This window comes from Eubalaena glacialis, chromosome 12 (assembly GCF_028564815.1).
Source record: "Eubalaena glacialis isolate mEubGla1 chromosome 12, mEubGla1.1.hap2.+ XY, whole genome shotgun sequence".
Taxonomy (NCBI): domain Eukaryota; kingdom Metazoa; phylum Chordata; class Mammalia; order Artiodactyla; family Balaenidae; genus Eubalaena; species Eubalaena glacialis.
The window spans coordinates 33,987,557-34,001,144 of NC_083727.1; the positions used below are offsets into that span (position 1 = coordinate 33,987,557).

Genomic DNA, 13,588 nt, shown 5'->3' on the forward strand with positions numbered 1-13,588 from the left:
TTAATCAAGTCCTGGAAACAGAGAGAGTCCCATACAGGATAAATCCAAGGAGAAACACACCAAGACACATATTAATCAAACTATCAAAAATTAAATATAAAGGAAATATATTAAAAGCAGCAAGGGAAAAACAACAAATAACACACAAGGGAATCCCCATAAGGTTAACAGCTGATCTTTCAGCAGAAACTCTGCAAGCCAGAAGGGAGTGGCAGGACATATTTAAAGTGATGAAGGAGAAAAACCTACAACCAAGATTACTCTACCCAGCAAGGATCTCATTCAGATTTGATGGAGAAATTAAAACCTTTACAGACAAGCAAAAGCTGAGAGAGTTCAGCACCACCGAACCAGCTTTACAACAAATGATAAAGGAACTTCTCTAGGCAAGAAACACAAGAGAAGGAAAACACTTACAATAACAAACCCAAAACATTTAAGAAAATGGGAATAGGAACATACATATCGATAATTACCTTAAATGTAAATGGATTAAATGCTCCCACCAAAAGACACAGACTGGCTGAATGGATACAAAAACAAGACCCATATATATGCTGTCTACAAGAGACCCACTTCAGACCTAGGGACACATACAGACTGAAAGTGAGGGGATGGAAAAACATATTCCATGCAAATGGAAATCAAAAGAAAACTGGAGTAGCAATTCTCATATCAGACAAAATAGACTTTAAAATAAAGACTATTATAAGAGACAAAGAAGGACACTATATAATGATCAAGGGATCGATTCAAGAAGAAGATATAACAGTTGTAAATATTTATGCACCCAACATAGGAGCACCTCAATACATAAGGCAAATACTAACAGCCATAAAAGGGGAAATCAACAGTAACACAATCATAGTAGGGGACTTTAACACCCCACTTTCACCAATGGACAGATCATCCAACATGAAAATAAATAAGGAAACACAAGCTTTAAATGATACATTAAACAAGACGGACTTAATTGATATTTATAGGACATTCCATCCAAAAACAACAGAATACACATTTTTCTCAAGTGCTCATGGAACATACTCCAAGATAGATAATATCCTGGGTCACTAATCAAGCCCTGGTAAATTTAAGAAAATTGAAATCGTATCAAGTATCTTTTCTGACCACAATGCTGTGAGATGAGATATCAATTACAGGAAAAAATCTGTACAAAATACAAACACATGGAGGCTACACAATACACTACTTAATAACGAAGTGATCACTGAAGAAATCAAAGGGAAAATCAAAAAATACCTAGAAACAAATGACAATGGAGACACGACGACCCAAAACCTATGGGATGCAGCAAAAGCAGTTCTAAGAGGGAAGTTTATAGCAATACAAGCCTAACTCAAGAAACAGGAAACACCTCGAATAAACAACCTAAACTTGCATCTAAAACAATTAGAGAAAGAAGAACAAAAAAAACCCAAAGTTAGCAGAAGGAAAGAAATCATAAAGATCAGATCAGAAATGAATGAAAAAGTAATGAAGGAAACAATAGCAAAGATCAATAAAACTAAAAGCTGGTTCTTTGAGAAGATACACAAAATTGATAAACCATTAGCCAGACTCATCAAGAAAAAAAGGGAGAAGACTCAAATCAATAGAATTAGAAATGAAAAAGGAGAAGTAACAACTGACACTGCAGAAATACAAAGGATCATGAGAGATTACTACAAGCAACTATGCCAATAAAATGGACAACCTGGAAGAAATGGACAAATTCTTAGAAATGCACAACCTGCCGAGACTGAACCAGGAAGAAATAGAAAATATGAACAGACCAATCACAAGCACTGAAATTGAAACTGTGATTAAAAATCTTCCAACAAACAAAAGCCCAAGACCAGATGGCTTCACAGGTGAATTCTATCAAACATTTAGAGAAGAGCTAACACCTATCCTTCTCAAACTCTTCCAAAATATAGCAGAGGGGGGAACACTCCCAAACTCATTCTACGAGGCCACCATCACCCTGATACCAAAACCAGACAAAGATGTCACAAAGAAAGAAAACTACAGGCCAATATCACTGATGAACATACATGCAAAAATCCTCACAAAATACTAGCAGACAGAATCCAACAGCACATTAAAAGGATCATACACCATGATGAAGTGGGGTTTATTCCAGGAATGCAAGGATTCTTCAATATATGCAAATCAATCAACGTGATACACCATATTAACAAATTGAAGGAGAAAAACCATATGATCATCTCAATAGATGAAGAGAAAGCTTTCGACAAAATTCAACACCCATTTATGATAAAAGCCCTGCAGAAAGTAGGCATAGAGGGAACTTTCCTCAACATAATAAAGGCCATATATGACAAACCCACAGCCAACATTGTCCTCAATGGTGAAAAACTGAATCCATTTCCACTAAGATCAGGAACAAGACAAGGTTGCCCACTCTTCCACTATTATTCAACATAGTTTTGGAAGTGTTAGCCACAGCAATCACAGAAGAAAAAGAAATAAAAGGAATCCAAATTGGAAAAGAAGAAGTAACGCTGTCACTGTTTGCAGATGACATGATACTACACATAGAGAATCCTAAAGATGCTACCAGAAAACTACTAGAGCTAATCAATGAATTTGGTAAAGTAGCAGGATACAAAATTAATGCACAGAAATCTCTTGCAATCCTATACACTAATGATGAAAAATCTGAAAGAGAAATTAAGGAAACACTCCCATTTACCATTGCAACACAAAGAATAAAAGACTTAGGAAAAAACCTACTTAAGGAGACAAAAGACCTGTATGCAGAAAACTATAAGACACTGATGAAAGAAATTAAAGATGATAGAAACAGATGGAGACATATACCATGTTCTTGGATTGGAAGAATCAACATTGTGAAAATGACTATACTACCCAAAGCAATCTACAGATTCAATGCAATCCCCATCAAACTACCACTGGCATTTTTCACAGAACTAGAACAAAAAATTTCACAATTTGTATGGAAACACAAAAGAACCTGAATAGCCAAAGCAATCTTGAGAACGAAAAATGGAGCTGGAGGAATCAGGCTCCCAGACTTCAGACTATACTACAAAGCTACAGTAATCAAGACAGTATGGTACTGGCACAAAAACAGAAACATATATCAATGGAACAGGATAGAAAACCCAGAGATAAACCCACGCACATATGGTCACCTTATCTTTGATAAAGGAGGCAAGCATATACAGTGGAGAAAAGACAGCCTCTTCAATAAGTGGTGCTGGGAAAACTGGACAGGTACATGTAAAAGTATGAAATTAGAACACTCCCTAACACCATACACAAAAATAAACTCAAAATGGATTAAAGACCTAAATGTAAGGCCAGACACTATCAAACTCTTAGAGGAAAATATAGGCAGAACACACTATGACATAAATCACAGCAAGATCCTTTTTGACCCACGTCCTAGAGAAATGGAAATAAAAACAAAAATAAACAAATGGGACCTAATGAAACTTCAAAGCTTTTGCACAGCAAAGGAAACCATAAACAAGACCAAAAGACACCCCTCAGAATGGGAGAAATTATTTGCAAATGAAGCAACTGACAAAGGATTAATCTCCAAAATTTACAAGCAGCTCATGCAGCTCAATAACAAAAAAATAAACAATCCAATCCAAAAATGGGCAGAAGACCTAAATAGACATTTCTCCAAAGAAGATAAACAGATTGCCAACAAACACATGAAAGAATGCTTAACATCATTAATCATTAGAGAAATGCAAATCAAAACTACAATGAGATATCATCTCACACCGGTCAGAATGGCCATCATCAAAAAATCTACAAACAATAAATGCTGGAGAGGGTGTGGAGAAAAGGGAATCCTCCTGCACTGTTGGTGGGAATGTAAAGTGATACAGCCACTATGGAGAACAGTATGGAGGTTCCTTAAAAAACTAAAAATAGAACTACCATACGACCCAGCAATCCCACTACTGGGCATATACCCTGAGAAAACCATAATTCAAAAAGAGTCATGTACCAAAATGTTCATTGCAGCTCTATTTACAATAGCCAGGACATGGAAGCAACCTAAATGTCCATCATCAGATGAATGGATAAAGAAGACGTGGCACATATATACAATGGAATATTACTCAGCCATAAAAAGAAATGAAATTGAGTTACTTGTAGTGAGGTGGATGGAGTTAGAGTCTGTCATACAGAGTGAAGTAAGTCAGAAAGAGAAAAACAAATACAGTATGCTAACACATTTATATGGAATCTAAGGGGAAAAAAAAAAGGTCATGAAGAACCTAGGGGCAAGATGGGAATAAAGACACAGACCTACTAGAGAATAGACTTGAGGATATGGGGAGGGGGAAGGGTAAGATGTGACAAAGTGAGAGAGTGGCATGGACATATATACACTACCAAACGTAAAATAGATAGCTAGTGGGAAGCAGCTGCATAGCACAGGGAGATTAGCTTGGTGCTTTGTGACCACCTAGAGGGACGGGATAGGGAGGGTGGGAGGGAGGGAGATGCAAGAGGGAAGAGATATGGGAACATATGTATATGTATAACTGATTCACTTTGTTATAAAGCAGAAACTAACACACCATTGTAAAGCAATTATACTCCAATAAAGATGTTAAAAAAAAAAAAAAGAAAGAAAAGCACTGGCCAAAGCGATTCCTTTCACTAAATCTCTCTTAGTGAATAGAATGTTAGACTAGTTATTCGTGTGTGATTTACATACACGTGGCAACACTTTGGTAATCCTGTTTGAGCCCACATATCTTAATCAAATAGCATGGATCAGACATTTCATTTGGAAAAAAAGGATGTATTTTAAATAGATTCCAATGCCACAGAGAAATTACTTTTTGAAAGCAATTTAATACGGTTCCATGAATGGCATCTAGGATCCCCAATTCACTTAACATTTAAGAACCTACTATGTACCAGCAGACAATCTGTTTGCCAAACACCACGTGGTGCTCAGGGGACACACAGATCACAGACATAGCCCCTGTTTTCCAGGAACTCACTCCATTGTGGAAGAAACAGCAGCGGTGGCACCAAGAGTTGCTTAGCATCCCTCATACTTCGCCTTTCCTTGGTAATCTCTGTGAGCTTCCCTAAAACCTTCTCGAATCAATACAATCTAAGTAAAACACTGCGCTGCCACTGCATCTTAGAGACAAGTCTCCTTGGCCCCCCTTCCAAGATTGCTTCCCCTGAGCTCTCCGCAGAGCTACCTAAGCCCATGATGGGAAACAGCCACAAACCTTCAGTGGCAATATCATGTGATAAATAACATAAATACAAAGACCTCTGTAGCCCAGAGTGGTGACTGTTAAAAGATTAGGACATCAGGGGATTATTTCAGGAAATTCTTAAAAGGTGAGGACATGTTGCCCATGCAAATAATAGGAAGTTTAGGAGAAGGGAGGCAGAAGGGGCAACCTTTGAGAAAGTGTATGCAGGTTCACTGTGCAATAACTACAAAGCACTCAGCATGACAAGAGCGCAGTGTGTCAATGCGAGGCGTGTCAAAGATTAGGTTGGGCTGATGAACAGGGACCAGATTATAAAGGGGATGCCTGTCTTATTAAAAGTTCCAATATAAACTTTAAATTGGAGACCATGGCATCCTTACGAGAATATTAAGCAACAGAGATGTGCGAATGGGAGAAGGAAGAGAGGGTGGCAGATGACTAACTTAAGAGGCTGTTCAGAAATTAAAGGAAGAAATATTTAGATTCTGAATGAAGGTAATGGCTGTAGGACTGGAAAGCAGCAGAAGGCTTTTAGAAAGATGTCAGAGGCAATACCCACAGCACTTGGTGGCTGAGTGGATGGCAACTGTAAAAGCGGGCTCCATGGTATGGCTTGTGGTGTGGATAATGGGTGAATGGGGCTCTTCATCAAGATCAGGAATATAGAGGAAGAAATGGGAGGTCACAATGACTACTGCCCAGCTGCTATGATCTAAACAAGTATGTTTAAGGCAGCTAAAACAAAATAAGATTATCACTCATTTCTTCCTAAAAGAAATCTGTTGACACAAGTAGTAAAAAGACACTAAACTCTTAGCAAAAAGCACTTTAAAATTTCACATTAAAATTCTACAAAAGTGTTATGCAGAGAACAATACAATTTCCTATATATGATCATAACCATAAATGACGTCTCTGGGTTTCAATAATCGAAGATCACATTTTAAACACTTTACAAGTTGGTTCTCACCTAGCCTGTGATAGCTGCTGCCAATATTATATATTTAATTATAGACTGATTAAATACTGATCATTAGGCATTTATGATAAATGCCTAACATTAGGCTTTGCCATCAGAGACACTGATGGGCACTTTTCAATCTTAGGTTCTTCTTTTTTTTTTTTTTACCAAAACATAAGAATAATTATATCACACTTACATATCTTTTCTTTAAAAATACAATAAATCTCAAACAGATAGTTCTGAAGAAAAAGCATAAGACTAGGAAACACTTGAAAATAGGATCTCACCTAACAAAAACTAGAAATATGGAGCTAATAGGTAGATAAATAAATATAAAAAGGGACAGAAACACAAAAATTATATATATATATATATACAATTATATATAATATAGATATATTCTTTCCCTTGAGTTGAGGCATCTTTGGGCCAATCTACAGAGCTATAGAATAATTGGAAGACTTTTCTAGAATGAAACTATTGTAACTATTCCTTCAACAACAATTTATTAGTCTCTGTGTATTTAGCATAGGAACTGGAATTAATTTAAATTGTACAATTACTATTAAATTATTGGAAATATTTTAAAGTAATGAGAAGTCGACAAGTTATCAATTACTCAAAAATTTAGTAAAATACCAGTATTAAAATGCTAAAAAAAATCATCAGGTAGGATAATCCTCACCTGTTCCTCCTTTTGGAGGGCAGATACAGAGCGAAGTAAGTCAGAAAGAGAAGAACAAATATCGTACCATATCGCTTATATGTGGAATCTAGAAAAATGGTACAGATGAACTTATTTGCAAAGCAGAAACAGAGTCACAGATGTAGAGAACAAACTTACAGTTACCAAGGTGGGGAAGGGGGCGATGGGATGAATTTGGAGATTGAGACTGACATATATACACTACTATGTATAAAATAGATAACTAATGAGAACCTACTGTATAGTCAGGGAACTCTACTCAGTGCTCTGTGGTGACCTAAATGGGAAGGAAATCTAAAAAACAGTGGATATATGTATACTTATGACTGATTCACTTTGCTGTACAGCAAGAAACGAACACAACATTGTAAAGGCAATAAAAATTAATTTAAAAATAAAATGCTAAAAAAGCAAGTTTTCTTTATATTATCTTATTATATAAAGCACAGTAGGGCTTCCCTGGTGGCACAGTGGTTAAGAATCCGTCTGCCAATGCAGGGGACACGGGTTCAAGTGCTGGTCCGGGAAGATCCCACATGCCGCGGAGCAACTAAGCCCATGCGCCACAACTACTGAGCTTGCACTCTAAAGCCCGCGAGCCGCAACTACTTAGCCCATGGGCTGCAACTACTGAAACCCGCACGCCTAGAGCCCGTGCTCTGCAACAAGAAAAGCCACTGCAATGAGAAGCCCGAGCACCACAACGAAAGAATAGCCCCTGCTCGCCACAACTAGAGAAACCCTGGTGCAGCAACAAAGACCCAACGCAGCCAAAAATAAATTAATTAATTAAAAAAAAAAATCAGGACTGACAGGAAAATGTCGCTATTATGGCCATTTAAAAAAAAAAACCACAATAGATAACGTTAGTAAATCATTTTTTTTTTTATTTCAAGGCTGAGATATTTGAGTGGGCTAAGAAAGGAGCAATCATTATCCCCTCATCCTCCTACAAGAAAAATGTGAGGTGTGTTATCTGTAAAAATTAATGAAGAAGGAAGAAAACAAAGAAAGAAGGAAGGGGGGATGGAGAGAAAAACGAGGGAGAACTTAAACTCACTGCCTTACACAAACCTAACCTCAGCGGCCAACATAAACACTGAGAATAAACTCTGGGAAAGAAACCTTAGCATTTTTACACAAAAAGGACAGTAAATCATAACTTATAGAAATTTTTATCCAAAATAACACACATTAAAGTAGAATTTTCTTTCCAGTATATTTTTTCTTTCCAAAATAAATTTCTGACAACTCAGCAGATATTTTATAGAAGTTTTGAATGTTACTGAGGAATCTGATAATTCCTTAAGGTTTCACTTGAAAATTTGGATCACATAAACTGAAACCACGGTGAAATTGTGTCAACAAGCACTAACTATAAATATAACTATAAATATAACTATATTTATAAATAGTCTATAAATATAACTATAAATATGTCCTGAAATGAGTTTAGTAGGAAATGTGTTAAATTCCATATAATAGAATATTATGAAGCATCAAAAAGATATTAATTAATAGTGTTTATAATTTGACAATAATTAGAACGTGTCAAAATATGAGCATATACTATAATAGAATATAAGAAAAAGAATTATAAATAAAGTCAGAAAATAAGTACAGTGTTCTTAATTTGCAACTTAAAATCAAAGTAAGAAAAACAAGAAACTCAGTTTACAATTTAGTCAATTAATTTCAGTCAAACTGTATTTACTAAGAGGACAATATGTTAGGCTCTGATGATTCAACAGTCCACAAAACAAACAAGATCCCTGCTCTCACAGAAATACATCCTTGCTAAATTGTTCAGAACTACATATGCGTGTAAATCAGTGAGTACTGAGACATGACTGTATTTGACTGAAAATAACCACCATCATCGTACCTCTGATTTGGAAACTTATTTCTCTAAAATGTTTCAAGACGTAGCAGTAGTTTACATGTCCACCTTGCTCCTCTTTGCTGCTACTACAAATCAGTTTTCTCTTTCCCTCCAGAAATCTCAGCTTATTTGAAGCTTCTATCATCAAGCTATACCACCTACTACATCCCCCACTGCTTTCATAAAACCACCTTCCAGGCATTTTAAAGACATGGTTTCTGGTTCATCTTCCTTCCCACCTCTCCTTGTGTAACTGCAAAATCTACACATGTGACTCACCCAGTGTTCAGGTCCTTGACTTCCTCATCAACCTCTTTTATGCCTCTCCATCTCCAGTACCCACCCTCAGGGCTCCTCCCTAGACCTGGCATTCACCACATCACCTCATCCTTTCAGCTCACTCACTCTTGTACCCCATTACAACAAGTCATGGTCCTTTCTCTTACCCATCCTCTCTTTCCTGCCATCATTCCCTCCTCCCTGGCTTAATGATTCCATGATCCATCATTAAAATCACTGCATAACAAACCTCCTCAACTCCATTTCTCTTTTAAGAAAGCTGCTTCATTCTTTTACTTAAAATTCGCTGGAAAATTTGAACATCTTATCACAGGTATGAACTCTTGAATAGCTAGCTTGTACCTACAGTTTCAACCTTGACTCATATTATTCTTCCCCTCTCTTACTTTACCCTAGCCGCACTGGCCATTTCTTGAACCCAGCAAACCCTTTCTTACTATTATGCCTATCCACTTTTTCATCACTCTGCCTTATGAGCTTATCTCCCCAACTCTTGACTTGCCAGCCTCTTTCTCATCCTTCTTCTCTCAGTTGCAATGTCACCTCCACATATAGTCTTCTCTGACCATTTCATCTAAAATAACTTGACACAATGACTTTCTATTACACTGTCTTGTTTATTTCCTTCTTAAAACTAACTATATATAGTTATATTGTTTAATTACTTACTGGCTATCTCCTGCATTAGACTTATAAGTTCCATAAGGACAAAGCCCTTATCTGTTTTGTTCACTTTTATATTACATATTAGCAAATATTAAATTCATACACAAATTAATAGAATGAATAAAAGGGAAGTAATAGGAGAGTAAGGTTTGACTATATACATGTCAAAAATCTAAAAATAGTAAAAAAAAAAAAAAAAAAAAAAAAAGGGGGGGTGTGGAATTGGATGAAGGCCATCAAAAGGTGCTAAAACTTCCAGTTATAAGATACATAAGTACTAGGAATGTAAACATGATAAATATAATTAACACTGCTGTATGTTAAACGCAAAAGTTGTTAAGAGAATAAATCCTAATAGTTCTCATCACACACAAAAATTTTTTTCTACTTATTTAATTTTGTACTTATATGAGATGATGGATGTTCACTAAATTTATTGTTATAATAATTTCATGATGTATGTGAGTCAAATTATTATGCTGTACACCTTAAAATTATACAGTGCTATATATCCATTAAATCTCAATATAAAGGAAGAAAAATAAATAAACAAATAAAAATTGACTTAGAAAGGAAAAACTGAAGAAAAATAGTAAAAAAAAAAAAAAAGAGTTCAATATTTACTTAGCCATCTATACAAAAAAAATCAGTATACACCAAGTCTACTAATTATACTCTTATATTGGTCAATATAACTAAGAGAAATTAAGCCATATAAATGTATTTTTATGCAAAAACTGGTAATAACTAACATAAAAATTCACTAATCAAAAAAAGAAAAACCAGTCAAGTGGGTTGTTTGATAGCATATAATAAGGAAAATGATATCTGAATTCAATTTTTGAAAATTAAAATGAAAGTAACATGAAAAATATAGATAGAACCCAGAAATTCATCTATAAGAGAATCAGATTTAAATTATGAAATAACAAAGATATGCTAAGTCATAATATTTACCATAAATTCTGAAATTCACAAATATTAAGTAATTGAATATGTCATTGATGAGTCACAAATCTAACGAATCATGGGATTTCTCTACCAAATATCAGGTTCTTATCAACCCTCTCAACTTCATCCTACAGAAATCTTCTTTAACTATCCTGGTAAATACAGTATTATGCTAAGTATAATAGAATTATGTTAAATACATATATTATCTGACATAATATCTATGAGAATTTTCACTCAGAAAATAATTTCTATTGACTATATATAATTCAATGTGATAAACTTTTACATGTTCTTTATTTTCTCTGCCTATAAAACTATACCCATGGGCTTCCCTGGTGGCGCAGTGGTTGAGAATCTGCCTGCCAATGCAGGGGACACGGGTTTGAGCCCTGGTCTGGGAAGATCCCACATGCCGTGGAGCAAGTGGGCCCGTGAGCCACAATTGCTGAGCCTGTGCGTCTGGAGCCTGTGCTCCGCAACAAGAGAGGCCGCGATAGTGAGAGGCCCGCGCACCGCGATGAAGAGTGGCCCCCGCTTGCCGCAACTAGAGAAAGCCCTCACACAGAAACGAAGACCCAACACAGCCATAAATAAATAAATAAATAAATAAATAAATAAATAAATAAATAAATAAATAAATAAATAAGTAAATAAGTAAATAAGTAAATAAGTAAATAAGTAAATAAATAAGTAAATAAAACCCATGAGGATAGTTTTTAACTATCTCTAAACTTCTATGGGGTAGAAGATTGTATTAGATATGTGATCAGGATTTTTATAGTAAGTGTTATTTTTTAAAGTAATCTTGGTAAAATATATGGTGGAACTTACATCCAATTTAACCTTCAGTTTCAAAGATAAAACTACATAGGTTCGATCAAATGGTAACAACACAAATAAACAAAAAGCACTCAGCTAAATACTGATTCAAACTACCATAAGAAACTCAAAGTGTATCAGACTTTAAATAGATCGGATTCCATCCCTTTAGTATTCCTTTAGCATAGGTATTATAAACTCTGGCCTACTGTCCCGGAATGGTTCCATAACCTTGATGTGATACACTAAAAACATCTTCATTCACAAATTTGGACCATTCAGCTAGTTGGAAACTGAGTAAACTAATAAGATAACGGACACCCCAAATCCTGGGAGTCTTCCTTGAAATAAAAATCCTTGGTATTCCTTGCTTTTCTCACCTGTCCTTCTCACAGTTACAGGCGTGTAATCATACGACAGAGATTCCTAATCTATCCTTTTGATTTGGACCATCAATTTTCAGCAGTTTCAGCTGTCACAATCCATTAGGCACCATGCCTTAAAGCTCTTCTGTCATAAATATCTAATTCTCTGGTTCTTAGCATTGACATAGCATTAACTCTTAAAATTTGATTCACAAAACCACTCCAGTTCTCAAGTATAATACTCCCACTTGAAATTAGGCTACCAGTTTATTAAACACCACAGAGTATTGCTCAAAAAGCCCAAGCTGATTAGTCTTTAATTAAAATAGCCACAGTATGGACCTTTAATATCTCACTGGATTTAAACTTTCTATTAATTTTTCTCTGAGTCTATTAATCATAGTAATTAAATGAGAGGAACATGTGGAACAAAGACACTACTCCTTTCTTTCATAGATTTCTTGTTTAAAAAACACTGCCTCCCCACCCCCGCACGAACACACACACACTGTAAAGTTTATGTTTTTTAAAAAACTATTAGTTCTGCATCAAAAAAGCTACATATTTTCTTTCATGTAGCCAGAATAGTCAACCATAACAATGTGTATATTAGGGCTATGTTAATTTTCAAAAAAAGGGGGGAGCAAGGATGCAGGTAAGAGTGTCTTTCATGTATATGCTGAAAAGCTCACACAAGAGATCAGAAATGTACAACTAGCCTGTAATGATGTGTGTAATATATTCTCAATATAATATGTATAAAATCTAACATATAAATAAATTTGAGTGCAAATTTCCCATCCCCTTTTGAGTTGCCTAGCAACACGAAGGCACCCAGAACCACTGTCAAGACAATGTTACTGAAATTTGTGAGAAGTAACTGTTCACTCATTGTTAAGTCAGGCTCCATCTACATTATATCTAAACTCTTGGTGGATCATTTTCCAGTTTCTGCTGCTAGTAATGTTTTCATACGAAAAAGAGAGTACTTTTTCATTTTCTCTTCAGCTTTCCAGTCAGGATGCTTTTGGCACGATCGATATATGTGCATAAAAATGTGGCTGTTGTCATTTAAAATAAATAATCCACGGCACTCACTGCTGGGGTTCAGTGATTTCATCCGCAGAAAGATTTTGCAGTGTATCTCAGGGATGGTTCTCATTGACAGGTAGAGAAATTAAGTAGTACCAGCGATGTATCTGGCATATGAAACCCAAAATATTTTTATTTAAAACAAAACATTCTGCTATCTTAAATGAAATTTCCATTCTCCTTTCGGATAGTCTTGTATGTAACTGAGAATTGGACCTTACTTTGACATTGTCCCAACTTTAGTTATAGTTTTCTCTTCACAGCAGTAGATTCAATGAGGTGATGCACATGAAGTATCTACAACAAAACTGTCAACAAACAGTGAAGACAAAAAGGACAAAAGCCATGTGGAAACACTGAAATGTTACTGCACAAAATATACAATTGGTTTCTTCCTACCCTAACCTAGCTAGTCAGGAATTACACTCTTCCTACTCTTCACTAAACATAAATGTAATTGGATACTGCAGAATACAGACGTTTTATTTAAATTTAAATGTGAAAGCATGATATGTGTATGTGTGTGTGTGTGTGTGTGTGTGTGTAGTTCTCCTTAAATGCCAATTCCTGGGTCTCATATCCAGA

The 13,588-nt window shown here is 35.6% G+C and overlaps 1 protein-coding gene and 1 non-coding gene across 2 annotated transcripts in view; one reads left to right on the top strand and one right to left on the bottom strand.

Annotated features, from left to right (window-relative positions):
• Positions 1 to 13,588, bottom strand: part of LAMA2 (laminin subunit alpha 2) — a 627,718-nt gene that overhangs the window by 498,882 nt on the left and 115,248 nt on the right. The window lies entirely within an intron of this gene.
• On the top strand, positions 6,882 to 6,983 carry LOC133102718 (U8 small nucleolar RNA). The gene has a single exon (XR_009703066.1). It is a non-coding gene; the product is annotated as a U8 small nucleolar RNA (small nucleolar RNA).